The 19,186-nt window shown below is 44.5% G+C and overlaps 1 pseudogene across 1 annotated transcript; it reads right to left on the minus strand.

Moving 5' to 3' along the window:
• Window positions 1-1,126: 1,126 nt before the first annotated feature.
• Window positions 1,127-2,169, minus strand: LOC115897008 (annotated as a pseudogene). The gene has a single exon (XR_004056977.1). The product of XR_004056977.1 is annotated as a protein LSM12 homolog pseudogene (transcript).
• Between the last annotated feature and the right edge of the window lie 17,017 nt (window positions 2,170-19,186).

A 19,186-nucleotide genomic window follows, 5' to 3' on the forward strand; every position in this document is an offset into this window, starting at 1 on the left:
TGGGCAGGTATTTTCTGCGTGGATGGGGTGTTAACTTGGGGTTCAGGGTCAATCCACATGGACCATTTCCATCTCATGAAGGACACTGTTGGGCCCATCCAATCTACGACTCTGTAGATCACAGAGAAGCCAATTCATATACGCAGTTGGAATCACATGATTCTCGGTGTCCCACGGTCAAGAATTCTATCTGATCAGGGCCAGTAACACTAATGTTGCTTCTAGAAGGAGGCATATGTCTCTGCTGTGGATGACATGATCTTACTCCAGAATCCAAGGTCCTCTACTGTGACTTTCCCCCAATGCTTGGTTCAGCTCCATTCTGCATCTTTCCCCACCCCTGCCACCTCCAGCACCAGTGGGACTGAGGGATGGTGGCTGCTGCACCACAGCCTGGATCTGCTGCAGGGTCCTTTCCTGTGTGGGCCCTACTTGAAGCTGGCATCCTCGTATGTCACCAAAAATGTGGCCAAAATGATATACCTAGATACGGAATGTAGTGTTGTCAGAACCCGAAGAGATTCACCAGGCAGTGTGCTTCTTTTTTTTTTTTTCAGTGAAGATGAAAGATGCAACAGGTTTTTTGGGTTTTTTTTCTATTTTGTTTTGTTTTCACTTGGAAGAAATATCCCTGCATGCCCCTAGCCACCACACCCATAAAATTTCACTGTAATGGCCACTCCGGAAGTTCTGTAAGATTTGTCCTCCTCTTTCTGGGGTGCATGTGTTTTACCAAGGCCTCCAGCATACTTTCCACCTTCTTTCTCATCCATCCCAATCTATGAAGTTGCCAATGAAATGAGCAGATTGAATATTCTGTAGAATGTTCGAAATTTCTGAAGCCTCTGTTATAGATGGCGGGAGAGTTCTAATAGCTCTCAGGGAAACTGTAAATAACTATGATATGAATGTGAATAACTCCATACCCACTTTCTTTTTTTTTTTTTTTTTTAGAGAACATTTTAATATATATTTTCATATATATATTTAAAGTTAAGAAAAATAAAACTAATTCAAGCCATGTCCTGTGCAAAAAAAAAAAAAAAAAAGAAAAAAAAGGAAAAGAAAACAAAGAAAAATTTAAAGTGAGACCTTTGCTGCTCTGGTCTCAACTTAAGAGTCACAGTCAGCTTGTTACTTTTATTTTGGAAGAAAAGATGTAAAAGTTTCTTTCAATCATTCAGAAGGCAAGTGTAGCCACTTATAAAAACAGAATGGCAGGAACAGACTAGGAAAGGAAAGTCAGAAGTAAAAGGGCAGAGTGGGAAAAGAATTTTCAAAAATAAAATTAACAAGGTGACTGTTCCAGAAGAGGGCTGTGAAAAGGACATGGTGGACCGAAGTCTGTTAGTCAAGTCATGATTCAACTTTTAAATTATTCTCTTGTTCTTTTTTGTTGGGTGTTTTGTTTGTTCAAGTCTAAGATTTGGAAATGCTGACCCTTTGTTAAGAGCCAACAGGACATATAGGATCCCTTCCCTCCCCCGGCCTGCCTCCGCTGAAGCCACCACCAGCGCCTCCTTGGCTGGATGCTGGAAGAGTCCTCCATGTGTACGGACTCAGGATGACAGGGCAGCCTCCTTCTGTGGTTGCTGGGCTTGTGAACGTTGCAGTATCTTTTGGCTTTCCACGTCTCTAAAATGTTTTTCAACTATTTTGCGTACATGGCTCAGTGCACTCCCCTCTTTGCCTTTACAGTTTTCCACTTGATATGGGGGTGTAATAACAACTTCTTCCATGACTACGATGTTTTTTTCTTGCCATTTACGGTCTTTAATGGTCTTGTGAATGGTCTGGAAGAGCTGCTGGCCCTCTAGAGAGACACCAGCACTGATTGCATAGGCCTGGCTCAGCTTCTCCTCCTTCTCTGTCCGTGATTTGCTGGCAAGCTTACTAACATTGAGTGAAGCTAGGGGAGGAGGGGTTTCTGTTCGGTCATTAATTATTTCCACTTCTGAAACATACTGTAAGTTTATGAGCAAGATGTCTGCATGGTTGGGCTTTCCACTGGAAGAGGGACATTTTAAAGCCAGCATTTTGGATTGGTAGTCAAAGGCTACCACCTCGCCCTGCAGCCGCTGCTCCTGGCACGTCCGGCACGACACCTGGCTCCCAACGCTGAAGTACTCGCCCGGAGGAGCCGCCATCTTGGGAGTGCAGCCGCGGCCGGCGGCCCATACCCACTTTCTAATTGGAAAGGAAAGCACTCAGCAAATCCACGGCTGCACACCATTGGCCTGCAGCCTTGTTAACCTCTGCTAGCAGTGATATCCAGCCAGCATGGCAGCTGCAATCAAGACTGCTACTAGGTCAAGTCTGAAGTAATCCTGTTCATTCTTTAGACGCCATCAGACTTCAGCAAGGACAGAATACACAGAGAGGCAACCCCAACACCACCCCACTTCCTACAGCTCTCTAATGGTGGTGCTACCCCCACAATACCTGCAGTAACCTCTGCAAGACCTGCCCTGGGATGTGACATCACTTCTGATTCAGTTGAGAAGGGGGCAGTTTCAGAGGTGTCCCTTTGGCCTTCAGCCCAATAAGAGTCCTTACTCCACAGGCGAGGGACCCAGTGTGGGGGTAACTCCAGCTGCCAGTGCATCAAGACCAATTATGCACTCAGGAAATAAGGAAATAAACAGGGCTGGGACTACGGGATTAGGAGCTATAATGTGTCCCGGCCTCTGGAAGCCCCTCTGTGATGGGACATGATGGTGCTGTGGGAATCTGGGCATCAATGTCAGCTCACACCCAATGTCAATCCTCCCCCAAAATTCTGCCTATTTCCCTTGCCCAGTGTACTTAATAAATGGCTGCAGATTCCTTTGGAGAAGAGCTCAGGGAATTGAGCCAGCATACACTTCCATGCTGTTCCAGGGTCTTCCTCCTACGGATATGGACTCCTCCTCTGTCACTGGGATCTGAATCTGAAAGTGGACTGAGGTCTGGGCATTGAGAATGGATTATGATTTTGTATTGTGTCAACCACCCTCGGCCTCCTGCTCCTCAACTCTTGCTTTCTTTCCATAGATATCAAGCAGCGCCCTTGCTGGCTGTCCTTCTGTTCTGAATCTGAGACACTGCCCTCTATTAACCTTCCCTACACTCCCTGCAGGTCAAGCACAACCTTGGCTGCTCTGTTGGGGTTGTCATGGTAACTGTGCCCTCTGACTTTTGCAGGTCACTGCCACCACTTGATCTCTATCTTTTCAGGGCCACATCCTCAAACAAATAGTAACTAGCCCAACTCTGGGACCACGTTTCCTATCATCATGCCCATCCTACAGAGGACAGAACCCCGACACTTCTTAGTGATGCAGGTCTCTCTCACCAGCACGTTCATGAGGGCTCTGGTGCAAGGTGTGCCCTCTGGGGCTTCTGGTGGGACATGACCCTGATGGGCCTCTGACCTCACATAATGGCTCCATCCACACTCCACTTTCCTCAGGCTTCTTATTTCATCCTCTGCATGTTCCAGGGCAACTAAGTCATGGCTAACTTGTTGAGAGTTGGGCATTACTTTTTCCAGTCTACATAGAGCCAGCCAGCAGTGAGTGTGCCCCATGCCCTGGAGTCCCTGATAAACCCATGTCCTGAGAAACTGCCCTCAAGCCAAAGGATTTTTATTCATCCAGCCTGTCATTCTGATGCTTTGATCAAACAGCCTCACATTCCAATCCCGGAAGTGCTCCTACAAGGACATGCCGGCTGGTTCCTGCAAAGCTCCTGAGGGGGATTCCCGCAGCATCACAGGGGTGAGGTTTCTGCAGCATCTTCCAGTACAGGAAGCGGGAACTATTACCAGAGAAAGGAGAGCCTCCCCCGCATGCCAGAGGGTCCTGGAGGGCACCCATCAGATAACTCTGTTCCAGTTTGCAGAATCTCAGGTTTCCCCAGCAGGGCCCTGACTTTCCCACAACAGGAGTGCTTTGGATGAGTGTCAAACATCTCTGGAGTGCTGTGACCCTCACAATGATGTCTTCAGCTGCTATTCCATGATACGTGCCCTTCTTCTAGAGGAGATAAAGGACTGTCCATGAGACACTGCAGAGGCACTCACACATAGCCACCGACTGCTATTAACAATCCTCAGATTCTCTTTCTCCTTTTATAGGACACCAACACAGCCGAGTAGTATTCAGCCAACTTCACTGTCTTTGTAGGTTTCCCTCTCACCCTGTCGTTATTGTGCAGAGGCTTCTATCATCACAACTGCCAGAGCTTCCCCTAACCAGGGCATCTTCTCAGGTTAGCACTGGGCAGATCCACAGTTGCTCGGCGGCACCATGTGCTATGCACTTTCTGTGTCCTCCACCAACCCAGATGGCATCCTCTTGGCCAGCCAGGCAGTGGGTGAGCTCATCCCAAATCCCCATGCTTTGGCCTGTGTTCTTGGAACACTCCTGATATCACTCTTCTTAGCGTCCCCAGAGAAGACCCTAATATAGGATTAGATGTGCAAGAATTTATTAGGGGAAATGCCTGTGACAGAAATTAGGGAGGAAGATAGAAAACGCTGGGAGAGCCATCAGAGGGTGATGCAAGTCTAAACTCCAGTGAAGGAGAGAGGGAGGGAGAGTCAGCTGGAAGTGGCCTAGACCCACTGCAGGCTAAGGGAAGTTCGGTAAGGGGATCAGGGAGTCCTGGAGCTCAGTCGGCCTTCAGTGGAGGAAAGGTCCTGCCTTAATTTCCCTGCTGTTCTCAACCTTGTCTGGAGGAAGCCTATGGAAACATGGTTTCAGAGCAAATGTGGCAATAGGCTTCAGGCTAGAATAGCTGGGACCATCATCAGTTACACTTCCTCTAGCTGAGGGCCTCAGGTGTGCATTCCTGTGACTGCCACAGTGGTCCAGTAGACAGAGAAAAAATGATGATGATAAAAGAGAAAAAAAGAATGGACTGATGAATTACTATCTTTAAGTAGATGAGATAGGATGCAGTTTGGACACCGGCAGAGGAACTGGCTCTCTCTGGCTGGGACTAGGTTAACCAACAACAACTGTCTATGTGGTGGAAGGCCCATCAAGTGGCACAGCTGCAAATGCATGAGCTGATGGTGGTGGAATCTGTGAAATTGTCTTCTAATGTGTTCACTTCTCTCAGTGAGGTAGGAAGCAAGGTCATCAGCGGAAGTAAGAATGGGGAAGGAGGGTTGGATGTGTGAGCACAGAGAGAAGGTGTGTAAGAGTCACCCAGGCCAGGAGGAGGCTGAGGTGAGCTATGCAGGGAGAGGGTGATTGCTGAACATGGTGGGGGCTCCCCAAGAGGTTTGGGTCGTGAAGGTAGAGAGAAGAGTCAGTGTGCTGTGTGCTGCTCTCCAGCCTCCTGCATCTCATGGGGGCAGGTGAATGTAGGCAGAGGTGGAATTCACCAGCTGTGTAGTTTTGCCAAGCAAGTGTGACAACACAAGGGAGAGACAAGGGAGGGATGGAAATTATTTACCATAGAATTCAAAATGGGTGAGGAGGGAGGAGAGGACACTCAAGGCTCAGGGACAATGGGTAGATGGCAGGATCACTAGATTGAGAATCCCAGGGTGGGGGGTGCCGGGGGATCAAAGGATTGCTGAAATTGATGTACTACAGGGTGGACATCAAGCCTGAAAAAGAGGTACATATAGAATGAATTATTTGCTGATATCAAATTACAACATACGATAAAATGATAGCATCTGTGACCTCAGAGCCTGTGGCCACCCTGCAAGGGGATGAGTGGGAAGACAGTCAGAGAGTGGAAAGTGTGAGACTGAGAGTATTTAAGTGCTGGGGTTCTTGGCCATGATGAGGCCTAGATGACAGGGGCACAGGGCCCAGGCACAGCAGAGGAGAAGGTCATGGAGGAGAGGAGTTTTAGGATCTCAGATGCCAGAGAGTGAGGGCATCCTCTCTGCTGTATGGGTGTCTATTGCTGTCGTAAAATTACCACAAGCCGAGTGGCTTTAAGCAGCACCTCTTTGTCACATCACAGATGTGTGGGTTGCAAGTCCAGTCTCATAGGGCTAAGATCAAGGTATGGGCAGGTCTGTGTTCCTTCCTGGAGACTCTGGGGAAAAATCCACTCCCAAGTTTATTCAGGCTGTTATCTGAATTCAGTTCCTTGCAGATAGGACTGAGGTCACTGTTTCTTTTCTGACTGTCATTTGAGAGCAACACTTAGCTCTTAGCGCCTTGTCTTGTGTCCTTACACGTGGCTCCTGTGCCACATCCAATGTCCCCACTTGGAACCTCTGACTTCCTCTCCTGTGTCTCCTCTTCTTCCTCTTCTGCAACATCTCTGACTCCAGCCAGAGCAGACTCTGTGCTTTTAATGGCTCATGTGATTTGATTGGGCCCATGCAAATAGTCCAGGAGAATCTCCCTATTTTAAGGTCCTTAATCTTCATTTCATGAGTAATGTCCCTTTTGCCATGTAATGCAAGCTTTTCACAGGTTCTAAGGATTGAGGCTGGACTACTTTGGGGATCATTACTCAGCCTACCACATCTGCACATGTTGAAGTCATCAATATCAACGAGACAGCACTGCTGGAGAGGGAGCCAGGGAACAAGGAGCTACAAGTCAGGATTGAGTGGAATGGCCCGGGGCCTACAGGGAATGCTTACAATGAAGGCAGTGGAGCCCTAATCTGATGACAGCTTAGGGAGGTTTGGGAGGAGGGAGGCAGCAAGGTCTCAAAACCACAATGAGAAATGAGTCCAAAGGTACAAGTCCCCGGGGAAAGTCCCCATGTGGGAGGACTTCTGAAGGCTCTGTGTCCTTCGGGAAACTCAGGTTCCTGCTGGAGCCGTGAGGCGCAGAAACATCCTGAGAGAGGATGTGGAGGTTTCACTGATCAAGGGCTGAGAATTCCAGGGGGTGCAGTGGAAAGATATCTGGAGTTGGGGTGAGGAGGATGAGGGGGACAGAATAGGGGTGTGCAGAGCCTTTTGAGGATGCGAGTGCAGGGTGTTTGGGGGACCCAGTGTGACTGACACAAACAGGGAAAGGGCATGAGGAGCTCAGTCCTGGTGGACTCGAGGCAGACCATGGTGCTGAGGCTGTGAGAGATGAGGGAGGAGGAGCAGGGGTGGCTCTCACCTGGGCTTTGTCCATGGAGGTGAGGACGGTGGAGTGGTTGGGTCTTAGTGCTGTCTAGACCTTTCTTGACCCCCTAATGACAGAATGGAGTACTTGAGACAGGGGGATTCTTAGAGGATTGACCCTTGAACGTGAGGAAGGGAAGTGAGCTCATTCCAGGTCTCAGGTCTACCCTGACACCTTCTGCAGGTGGTGTCACTTCTGAGTCCCACGTGTGACCCCAGCACAGGGGCCCTCTTCTTCCCTGCTGAGAAGACAGAGGCCCAGGGGAGCTGTGCTCAGATTTGACAATGCCAATAAGCGTGTTCACATCTTAGAATACTATGTGGACATGGAGGTGTTGTTTCCAAATAAAAGAAAACTGAGTAAATGGGAGTTTTAAGAAACCTGAGCAATGGAGAGTAGAAGAAAATGTTTCTACTTTTCAGTTTCCCCAAATGTTGCTGTCAAGGTGCTGGAGAGAGAAGTTGCAGGGAAAACAGAAACCTCAGAGAGGGTTGGAGCTCCTGAGCTCCGCTTACCTCCACAAGAATGACTTTTGGGAAATTATTAAGACAATTTGACATTACTTGGAAATTTCATAATATTAGGGAATTGTAGTAACTCTTTTCAGTGTAATAATATTATTGTTGGAAAAATGTTATTTTTTAAGAGTCGAGTACTGAAGTATTTAGGAATGAGGGTCATGATGTTGGCAAGTGATTGTTAAATGTTTCAGCACAAATTATAGAAACATAATTTATTATGTACACAAAGGAAATAATTAGATCTATGGTGAGCACTGTAGTCTTTCAAACTTTTGGACTCTTTGCAATTTTGTGTAATTATTTGGAGAAAAAAGTAAAGGTAAAAATACATAATCACATGAGAAATGTTCACCCCATCATGTGGATTGGAAATTAAAATTCGAGACCAGATGAGGTGGCTCATGCCCATAATCCCACAGCTTTGAGAGGCTGAGGTGGGAGGATCACTTTAGGCCAGGAGTTCAAGAGCAGCCTGGGAAACATAGGAAGACTCCATCTCTACAAAATACTAAACAATTAATTGAATGTGGTGGCAGGTATACTTGTGGTTCTAGCTACTTGGGAAGCTGAGGTGGAGGATTGCTGAAGCCTAGGAGTTCAAGGTTATAGTGAGCTATGATCATCCCACTGCCTTGGTGTCAGAGCGAGGTCCTGTCTCAAAAAATAAAAAAATTAAAAATAAAGAAAGAAGAGAATATTAAGCTTTAAGAGCATTCAAGAGCATGTATGTGAGAAGGTGTCAGTGTGTGCCAGTTGTGTGTATTTTGTGTGTGATTGTGTCATTGTGTGGAGAGTATCTGAGTAAGAACATATGTCAATCTGTGTGGCGGCATCTTTGTGTCTGTGTGTGTTGGTGTGTGAGTCTATGTGTGCATTCATTCATTCATTCATTCACTCAACTAGTATATTTAAAGTAACAATCAGGTACTATTCAAGGCAAGAGAAATACAGCTGTGAACAATCGAAATCACTGTCCTTGTCCTCATGAGGCTTGTATTCCAGAAGAGAGAGAGACTATAAGCAATTAAAATAAACACATCTGTAGCTGGGCACAGTGACTCATGCCTATAATTCCAGCACTTTGGGAGGCTGAAGTGGGAGGACCCCTTGAGGCCAGGAGTTTGAGACCAGCCTGGGAAATATAGCAAGGCTCCATATGTACCAAAAAGAAATACAAAATAGCTGAGTGTGGTGGCACACGCCTGTAGTCCCCAGCTACTTGGGAGGCTGAGGTGGGAGGATCTCTTGAGCCCAAGAGTTTGAGGCTACAGTGAGACAAGACTGCACTACTGCACTCCAGCCTAGGTGACAGAGCACAACCTGGTCTCTGAAAATAAATACATAAATAAATAATTCTTAAATATTAGTAAAAGTGTTGTGAACAAAAACAAAACAGGGTGGGGTCAGAGGGGATGGGAGATGCCACATGAAGTGGGCAGTGCAGGGACGGGTTGTGGTGGGAATGAGGAGAATGTCAGGGTAGAAGGGAGCCCTGGAGATGAAGTTCCAGGGAGGGGAGCAGCTGTGCAGAGGTTCTGAGGTATGGACACCTGGGCGAGCCGGATGAACGACACGTGGAGGGCCTCAATCTGGCCCCATTGCACAGCCACATCTGGGTAAACTGGGCGGTCACTGGAGAGGACCTTGTCAATGAGAGGGATTTTTCACATAACATGTTTTGAAAAGATTCTTCAAAACATTCCAAAGGTATTACAGGGGACATTTTCCTCCATTCCCAGACCCCAGGTCCTCTGCCAGAAACGAGCACGTGACCATGTCTCATGCATCCTTCCTGGAAAGCAGCTGTGCACGTGTTATTGTTGTTACATGAAGAAGGAGCACTGAAAAGAAAGAAGCAGAGAAAGAAAATGCTTCTTCTTTTCGGTTTTCCAGAGTGTTGTTATGAAGGGCTGGAGAGAGGGTTTGCAGAGAGGAGACAGAAACCTCAGGGACGGCACAGGGCTCCAGAGCTTCCCTCTCCTCTCATCGTTGTGGAGTCCCTTGCTGCCCAGAGGCTCCTTCACCCCCACTGATGCGCAGCCCCTGGTCAGCCATCTCTGCCTGACTTACAGCCCACTCCTCTCTTCTGCTCAGAGAATCTGAGAGCAGCGCGGCGGCGTCCCCCGTGTGGCCACAGGGCTAAGGATGGTAGACCTGAGGTCCTACCTCCCCTGCTCAGCCAAGACCTCTGGGTCTCCCTGGGCTCCAGGCAGCAGGACAGGGGTCTGAACACAAGAGGGCGCGCCTACCCTAGGTCAGGGTTGGGATCAGCAGGGGTCTGTGTGGTTCTATTCATGTACGCTTTATTGTATTCCATTGATTTATGCCTATTTTGTGCCAACATCACACTGCTTTTTATAACTAGAATTTATAGTAAATATTGAAATCACCCACTATGCATCCTCCAAATTTCTTCATTTAAAAAATTATTTTGGCTATTCAGTTATTTTTATTTACGTTGAAATGGTAGCTTCAGCTTGCCAATTTCTTTAAACATTTCTTTTAAAGCTCACCAGTGTTTTAATTCAAATTGCACTTAATTTAATAGTTCAGTCTTGGAGAATTAATAACATTGGAGATCCCAGTTCTTGAATACACTACTTCTCTGCTTATTTCGATCATCTTTACTTTCTGTCGGTGCTGCCATGTAGATCTTAGTGTACAAATCACAAACACTATTAAAAAATTAATGTCTGAACACGGTATTATTTTAATAAATGTTTTATAAGTGGATTTTTAAATTTTTCTTTATTCTGCGTTTACATTACTTACAGAGACTTGACTTTTGTATAGGAGTTGTACCCTACAATTTTGATAAATTCGCTTCTTACTTCTAGAAGTTTTATTTGCCTTAATATTTTCCACTTGCATAATATTGTCACCTGCAAACTAGGACATTTTACTTCTCTTTCATTTATAAGTCTTTCATTTCTTTTTCTTGGCTTAATGCTCTGGCCAGGACCTCCAGGACAATATCTTTGCCATTTTCTTGATCTTAGGTAGAGAGTAATCTATTTTCATCATAAAATATGATGTGAGTTGTAGGTTTTACATAGAAGCCCTTTACCGAACTGAAGAACTTGACTACGGTTCCTATTTACTGACAAATTTTGTCACAAATGAGGGTTACATTCTATTTTTCATTATCATTTTTTAACTTTTAGGTTCTGTGGTACATGTGCAGGCCTGTTATATATTTAAATTGCATGTCATGGGGGTTTGGTGTACAGATTATTTCACAATGCAGGTTAGAAGCATGGGACTTGATTGGAAATTTTTTAATCTTCACTCTTCTCCCATCCTCCACCCTCCAGTAGGCCCCGGTGTCTACTGTTCCCTTCTCTGAGTCCATGTGTACTCACTGTTGAGCTCTCACTTATCAGCGAGAACTTGTGGTGTTTGGTTTTCTGTTCCTGTGGTAGTTCTCAGGATAATGGCCTCTAGCTCCATCCATGTTGCTGCAAAGGACATGACCTTGTTCTTTTTTATGGATGTGTAGTATTCCATGGTGTGTACGTACCACATGTTCCTTATCCAGTCTGCCATTGATGGGCATAGTCCTGCAATGAACATACACATGCATGTGTCCTTATGATAGAATGATTTACATTCCTTTGGGGATATACCCAATAAAGTGATTGCTGGGTCAAATGGTAATTCTAAGTTCTTTGAAAAATCACCAAACTGCTTTCCATACTGGCCGAACTAATTAATTTGCATTCCCACTGGCAGTGTATAAGCGTTCCCTGTTCCCTGCAACCTTGCCAGCACCTGTAACTTTCTGGCTTTGTAATAACATCCATTCTGACCGTGTGAGATGGTATCTCACTATGGTTTGGGTTCATATTTCTGTAGTGATTAGTGATGTCGATCATCTTCTCATATGCTTGCTGGCCCTGTGTATGTCTTCTTTTGAAAAGTGTTTGTCCATGGTTTTTGCCTACTTTTTAAATGCGATTGCTTGTTTTCTGCTTGTTAATATCTTTACATTCCTCATAGGTTCTGGGTATTAGACCTTTGTCAGATGCATAGTTTGTGATATTTTCTCCCATTCTGTAGGCTGTTTACTCTGTTGACAGTTTATTTTGCTGTGCAGAAGCTCTTTAATTGGGTCTCATTTGTCAATTTTTGTTTTTGTTGCACTTGACTTTTGGCATCTTTGTTTGATACCTTTAAAAAAAGTTTAAAATGGTATTTAGTTTTTTTACTGTTTATCTTAGTTTCAGGTGTTAACACATCAGAAGCTGAGGCAGCACAGCGGGGTGCAGGCACATCAGCTGGTGTGGGGTATCGCTGGGAGTGGGGCTGTGGTATTCCTGTGCAATGCTTGTGCTAGCAGTCGTGGTGGTGTGGCAGAGGCAGAGCTGCTGGTGTCTGCTCTGGCACTCACGCAGACAGCTGTGACAGCCAGGAAGATTGCTTGAATCTGAGAGTTCGAAGCTGCAGTTAGCTATGATCGTGCCATTGCACTCAGCCTTGGTAACAGAGTGCGACCTTGTCTCAAAACAAAAAAGGTTTTTTTTGAGACAGGGTCTCAGTGTGTCACCCAGGCTGGAGTGCAGTGGCGTGATGTTGGCTCACTGCAACCTCTGCCTTCTGGGTTCAAGAGATTCTCCTGCCTCACCCTTCTGAGTAGCTAGGATTATAGGCGTCCGCCACCATGTCGGGCTAATTTTGTATTTTTAGTACAGACGGAATTTCGCCATGTTGGCCAGGCTGGTTTGAAACTCCTGACCTCAAGTCACCCGCTCACCTGGGCCTCCCAAAGTGCTGGGATTACAGGCATGAGCCACTGCACCCAGCCTGTTTTTTATTGTGTTAATTGAGTGAGTTGTGTTATTTAATTTGCAGGTGTTGAACCAAACACTTCCCCATAAAAAAACCAATCTGGCATGACACATTGTTCTTTTCATGTTTATTTGAATTTAATAACTTTTTGCTCAGAATCTGGGGTCTGTGCTCAAGAGAAATAGTTGTTCCTGATTCTTTTTTCTTGTGATTTTGTTGTCTGGGTTTTCTTCTTCTTTTTTAAATCTGAGTAATGTTTGCCTCATAAATTGACTTGAAAATGGTTGCCTCCTCTAATTTCTAAAAGGGTGTTTGAAAAATTGATGTTATTTCTCAATTATATGTTCCATATAATTCATCATTGAAGCCTTCTGGACCTGGAATTTCCTCTGTGGGAAGGATTTCAATTACAAATTCAATTTCTGATATTTATATATAGCTGGTCACATTTTGTATTTCTTCTTGAGTCAATTTTCCTGAGTTTTCTCTCTCAAGGAAATTGTTCAGTTGGTTGTCAAACGTATTGGCATGAAATGATTAATATTTCTTTTCAGGACCTGAAGACTGTGCACTGATGTTCTTTTCTTCCTGATAGTGTTAATTTGTGTTTTTTTGCCTTAATCAATCTAGCTAGGGGTTTATAAAATTTACTGATTATTTTACCATATAACCAACTTTTGGATTTATTAATTTTTTTATCATTCTGATTCATTGACTTCTGTTTCATTATTATTTCCTTCTTCTGCATGCTTTGGTTTAATTTGTTCTTTTTTGTTTTTTTATGGCAGAAGCCAAGTTGCTAATTTGAGACCTTCTTTTTTTTTGTTGTTTGTTTGTTGTTGTTGTTGTTTTTGTTTTATTTTGAGACGGAGTCTCGCTTTGTCTCCCAGGCTGGAGTGCAGTGGCCGGATCTCAGCTCACCGCAAGCTCCGCCTACCGGGTTTATGCCATTCTCCTGCCTCAGCCTCCCGAGTAGCTGGGACTACAGGCGCCCGCCATCTCACCCGGCTAGTTTTTTGTATTTTTTAGTAGAGACGGGGTTTCACCGTGTTAGCCAGGATGGTCTCGATCTCCTGACCTTGTGATCCACCCGTCTCGGCCTCCCAAAGTGCTGGGATTACAGGCTTGAGCCACCGCGCCCGGCCCGAGACCTTCTTTTTTAATAGAGGTACTTAAAAATACCAATTTTTCTCTAGTACTGCAGCTACATCCCACAGATTTTGATATATTGTACTTTCATCTCCTTCAGTTTAGAAGACGTCCTAATTTCTCTTGTGATTTCTTCATTGACAAAATTGTCGATCAGAATTTTGATGTTTAATTTCCAGATACTTGGTATGTTTGTGATCACGTATCTTAGTCCATTTGGGCTGTTGAAACAGAACACCGTAGTCTGTGTGGCTTATAAACAACAGAAATCTATTTCTCACAATTCTCACAATTCCAGAGCCTGGGAAGTCCAAGGTCAAGACAATGGCAGAGAGAGTGTGTGATGAAGGGTGCGTCCTGATTCACAGATGGTGTCTTTTCTTGGTGTCCTTACATGGTGGAAGGAGCAAAGGAGCTCAATGAGGTCCCTTTTATAAGGGGACTAATCTCACTAATAAGGGCTCTGCTCTCAGGACTTAATCACCTCCTAAAGGCCCCACCTCCAAACACCATCACATTAGGGATTAGGTTTCAATATGTGAATTTAGGGGATGACAAAAACATTCAGTCCACAGGAACGTCTTATTGTTACTGATTTCTAATGTGTTTTCATATGGTCAGAAAATACATCTTGTATGATTTCAATATTTTCTTTTTTTTTTTTTTTTTTTTTTGAGACGGAGTCTCGCTCTGTCACCCAGGCTGGAGTACAGTGGCCGGATCTCAGCTCACTGCAAGCTCCGCCTCCCGGGTTTACGCCATTCTCCTGCCTCAGCCTCCCGAGTAGCTGGGACTACAGGCGCCGGCCACCTCGCCCGGCTAGTTTTTTGTATTTTTTAGTAGAGACGGGGTTTCACCGTGTTAGCCAGGATGGTCTCGATCTCCTGACCTCGTGATCCGCCCGTCTCGGCCTCCCAAAGTGCTGGGATTACAGGCTTGAGCCACCGCGCCCGGCCGATTTCAATATTTTCAAATGTATTTTTTTATGGCCTGAAATACAGTTTCTCTTGGTAAATGTATCATTTGCACTTGAGACAATATGTATTTTTTCACTGATGTTCATATGTGTATAAATCAATAAAGACTGTGTGGCTAATCCTTTTTGGTTTTCTAGGTCTTTGCTGGAATTTTCTATAGTTTTAAAATTTATTGCTAAAGAGAAAGTTTTAACATGTCTAATGTTTAACGTTTAACATGTCTAACCCCTGCCTCCCTGGTTCCAGCAATTCTCCTGCCTTAGCCTTCCTTGTAACTGAGATTATGGGCACCTGCCACTACACCTGGCTAATTTTTTGGTATTTTTAGTAGAGACGGGGTTTCATCTTGTTGGCCAGGCTGGTCTTGAATTCCTGACCTTGTGATCCGCCAGCCTCAGCCTCCCAAAGTGCTGAGATTATAAGTGCGAGCCACCGTGCCCAGCCAGATTCTTTTTATTCTATCCATTGTGATAATCTCTGAATTCTGATTGGGGAGTTTAATCCATTTACATTTAGAGTAATTACTGATAAGGAAGGATTTAGTTCTGTAATTGTGATGTTGGTTTTATGCATGTCTTATAGCTGTTTTTTCCCTCATCTCCTTCATTCCAACCTTCCTTTGTTTTTAGTCGATTTTTTTCTAGTGATATGTTTTAAATGCCTTCTCATTTTCTTTTGTGTATATTTCATGTCTATTTCTTTGTGATTACTATGGTATTGCACATAACAATACAGTTATGGCCGGGCGCGGTGGCTCAAGCCTGTAATCCCAGCACTTTGGGAGGCCGAGACGGGCGGATCACGAGGTCAGGAGATTGAGACCATCCTGGCTAACACGGTGAAACCCCGTCTGTACTAAAAAATACAAAAAAAAACTAGCCAGGCGTGGTGGTGGGCGCCTGTAGTCCCAGCTGCTCGGGAGGCTGAGGCAGGAGAATGGCGTGAACCTGGGAGGCGGAGCTTGCAATGAGCTGAGATCCGGCCACTGCACTCCAGCCTGGGCGACAGAGCGAGACTCCGTCTCAAAAAAAGAAAAAAAAAAAGAGTCAAACAATACAGTTATAACAATCTTGAATTGAAGCCAATATGAAACTCTGCTTCTTTACATCTTTTCCCACCCCTCCTTTTACGTTGTCGATGTCACAAGTTACACCTCGGCAGGCTGGCAGGCTAGAAAGTCACAATGTTGCAGGCTTCAGTCTAAAATTTGTAGACCAGTCTGGCAGACTGGAAACCTAAACTGTAGTTGCTACTGTCAACCTCAGGCAGAACTTTTTCTTCTCTGGGAAGCCTCATATTTTGCCCAAAGGCCTTCAACTGATTCAAGAAGTCCCACCCAGATTATTGAGGGTAATTTCCTTTTCATAAAATCAATTGATACCAGATTTTAATCACAACTGCAAAACACCATCATAGCAACATATAAATTAGTGTTTAATTAAATAACTAGGCACTATGGTTCAGTAAAATTGACACATAAGACCCACCATCCCAGTCCGTGCTGTTGAACTTGGCACCCATTAACATTTTCTTAAACCTTACTTCATCTCCAAATAAAAACAAGTATAAGGCCAGGAGCGGTGGCTCAAGCCTGTAATCCCAGGACTTTGGGAGGCCGAGACAGGTGGATGACGAGGTCAGGAGATCGAGACCATCCTGGCTAATACGGTGAAACCCCGTCTCTACTAAAAAATACAAAAAACTAGCCGGGCGAGGTGGCAGGCACCTGTAGTCCCAGCTACTCCGGAGGCTGAGGCAGGAGAATGGCATGAACCTGGGAGGTGGAGCTTGCAGTGAGCTGAGATCTGGCCACTGCACTCCAGCCTGGGTGACAGAGCGAGACTCCGTCTAAAAAAAAAAAAAAAAAGCAAGTATAAAGTCATACTTTTGCCAAAGATGATACAATTAGCTTGCATCCAACTAAAAACACACTAACACTTTCCTCAGAAAAAGATTCAGACTGAATGCATGATATGCACTCTTCTCTTTGATGTACCGTAATCTAAATACCATGTGTAATAAAAGTTACGCCATCATTAATAAAAGGGAACTATTGTTAGCACGTCTTATGTTTTATTACAAGATGATCAGGAAAAGATGAAAAGAAAGGTATTTGCTCAAAACGTGTCTGGATACATACACACAGACATAAATATCATTATAAAAACATAAGGGAGTAATGCTGATAACATTTACCATCCTTATTTCTGTAAGTGCTCACATGGTTACAGCTGGTTATTTATTTATTCATTTACTTACTTATTTATTTGAGACAGGGTCTTGTTCTGTTGCCCAGGCTGGAGTGCAGTGGCATTACCTCGGCTCACTGCAACTCCCACCTCCTGGGCACAAGTGATCCTCCTACCTCAATCTCCGAAGTAGCTGGGACTACAAGCACACCACCAAGTCTGACTAATTTTTTGTATTTATTTTCAGTAGAGAGGGAGTTTCAGCATTTTGCTCAGGTTGGTCTCACATTCCTAGACTTAAGCAATCCACCTACCTCAGCCTCCCAAAGTGCTGGGATTACAGGCATGAGCCCCTGTGCCGGCCACAACTAGTATTTATAAATACTTTTGTTGGTTTTCACCAATCATCCCATATTCCCATTGCTTTCAGCAAGTCCGTCAGCTGATCAGGTTTCTTTTCCTGCTTGGGTGACTCAAACCTTCATTTCTGAAGGGAATGGGTCATTAGAAGTCCTACCTGACTTGGGTTGTTGTAGTTTTTTATTGACTTTAATTATAGGGTAGAGTATTACTAAGAGATGCTCTAAAAGATCTCCTGTGTTCCAGATATAGTCCTATTACTGCCATTGTGTGGTAGCAGACCAATTCCCCGTGATGACCAGGACCAATCACCCCAGACAGTGCAGTCACTCCTTCCTTTGTTGATTCGGAATCATGAGGAGCTGAAGGCCCAGGTGGCTGTCTAAGCTTCCAGCTCAGTGGTTCATTTCTGTGTCTCCTGAGGGAGCTCAATGGTTCATTTCTGTGTCTCCTCCTTTTGTAAACCTCTAGATCCTGATCCTGTTCCTCCTGAATGGGCAAGTCCTCCCAACCAGGGTCTCCAGCATCTCCTAAAGGTGTTTTCAGTCTGGCAACAGGTCTGTACTTTCCTGGAACAGACCTCCCAGAGGAAGGGGCAGACCTCCATCTTTGCTGTTACATAGCCTTCACTGGTGATACCTTCAGGTACTGGAAAATCTGAGGCAACTATGGGCTGTAGCAGACCCTCAGCAAACTGTACAGCCCTACAGAAAAGTGGCTAGACTGTCAAAAGAGAAAACAAAAGAAGAGAAAACCCACTCAAAGGTCAGCAACCTCAAAGATTTAGGGTAGATAAGCCCACAAAGGTGAGACGAAATCAGCAAAAGAATCTGATAACCAACCTGACAGAGCTGAAAAACACGCTATAAGAATTTCACAGTGCACTCACAAGTATTAATAGCAGAATAGAGCAAGTGGAGAAAAGAACCTCAGTGCTTGAAGACTGGCTTTCTGAAATAAGACAAGAAGATGAGACTAGAGAAAAAAGAATGAAAAGGAATGAACAAAACATCTGAAAAACATGGGATTATGTAAAGAAACTGAATGTATGAATGATTGGTATACCTGAAAGAGATGGGGAGAATGGAACCAATTTGGAAAACATTTCAGGATATCATCCATGAAAACTTCCCCAACCTAGCTAGACAGGCCCACATTCAAATTCAGAAATGCACAGGATCCCAGTAAGTTGCTTCATGAGAAGATCATCCATCATCCCCAAGACAAATAATCATCAGATGCTCCAAGGTTAAAATGAAAGAAAAAAATGTCAAGGGTAGCCAGAGAGAAAGGCCAGATCACCTGCAAAGGGAAGCCCATCAGACTAACAGTGGATCTCTCAGTGGAAATCCTACAAGCCAGAAGAGATTGACGGCCAATACTCAACACTCTTAAAGAAAAGAGTTTCCAACCCAGAATTTCATATCCAACCAAACTAAGCTTCATAAGCAAAGGAGAAATCAGATTCTTGTCAGGCAAACAAACGCCAAGGGAATTCATTACTACCAGACCTGCATTACAAGAACTCCTGAAGGAAGCACTAAACATGGAAAGACAGTTACCAGCCACTACAAAAACACACTAAAGTACACAGACTAGTGACACAATAAAGCAACCACATAAGCAAGTCTGCAAAGTAACCAGCTAACATCATGATGATAGGATCAAATCCACACATATCAATACTAACCTTAAATGTAAATGGGCTAAATGCCCCATTTAAAAGACAAAGAGTGGCAAGCTGGGTAAAGAACCAAGGTCTATCAGTATGCTGTCTTCAATGCACCCATTTCACATGCAATGACACACATAGGCTCAAAATAAAAAGAAGGAAGAAAATTTACCGAGCAAATGGAAAGCAGAAGAAAAAGCCAGGGTTGCAACCCTTGTTTCTGACAAAACAGGTGTTAAACCAACAAAGATCAAAAAACACAAAGAAGGGCATTACATAATGGTAAAGGGTTCAATTCAACAAGGAGATCTAACTGTCTGAAATAGATATGCATCCAACACAGGAACACCCAGATTCATAAAGTAGGTTGCTAGAGACCTTCAAAGAGACACAGAATCTCACACAACAATAGGAAGAGATTTTAATACTCCACTGACAATATTGG

The sequence above is a fragment of the Rhinopithecus roxellana genome, chromosome 4, assembly GCF_007565055.1.
Source record: "Rhinopithecus roxellana isolate Shanxi Qingling chromosome 4, ASM756505v1, whole genome shotgun sequence".
In the NCBI taxonomy this organism is placed as follows: Eukaryota; Metazoa; Chordata; class Mammalia; order Primates; family Cercopithecidae; genus Rhinopithecus; species Rhinopithecus roxellana.